We start from the raw sequence: 657 nt of genomic DNA, 5'->3' as shown, positions 1-657 counted from the left end.
AGCCTTTTATATGAACATATTATTCATCAAAGATTAATATTTGCAAGTTTTGGGCCACTGTGCAGTCGGGTATTTAATCAAAAAAATTAATTAATACAAAGTACTCTATTCAAGGTAAACAACTGACTAAACTATCTGACGTAAAGTCTTATACTGATTATCACCAGTCCTTCTTGCATTATTAATCCTTTTTTAAGCGTCGCACTGATTTAAATTTGACCAATAATCCCAGTGGGCACAGGACCTAAATAAGACGTCTTTTGAACGTTCAAAAGACGTTCAAAAGACGTTTAAAAGACGTCTTTTTTACGTCCTGTGCCCACTGGGATTTATAACCGGAAAGTTTATGGATAAAATATATAGAGCAAATAGAGCAGCCGCGGCGCAGTGGTTAGAGTTCTGGCTCAGAATCAAGAAGTTCGAGGTTTGCTGCCGGCCCAATAAGCAACATTGGTAAGGAAGAAGGCGTAAACTTCTTAGTTAAATACTCTTTCACAGTGGTCTGTGATAAGGCCGTAAGGTATTCTGGAAACACCTTAATAACAACACACACACACACAAACCGTGAGCACATCATATTATGTGCTCACTACATTATACGATGTTCTACTACATTACATATTATGCTCACTACATTATAAGCTGCACTAACAAAAT

The sequence above is a fragment of the Hydra vulgaris genome, chromosome 02, assembly GCF_038396675.1.
Source record: "Hydra vulgaris chromosome 02, alternate assembly HydraT2T_AEP".
NCBI classification, from domain to species: Eukaryota; Metazoa; Cnidaria; class Hydrozoa; order Anthoathecata; family Hydridae; genus Hydra; species Hydra vulgaris.
The sequence above is the reverse complement of the archived record's forward strand: the minus strand, read 5'-3'. Positions refer to the sequence as shown.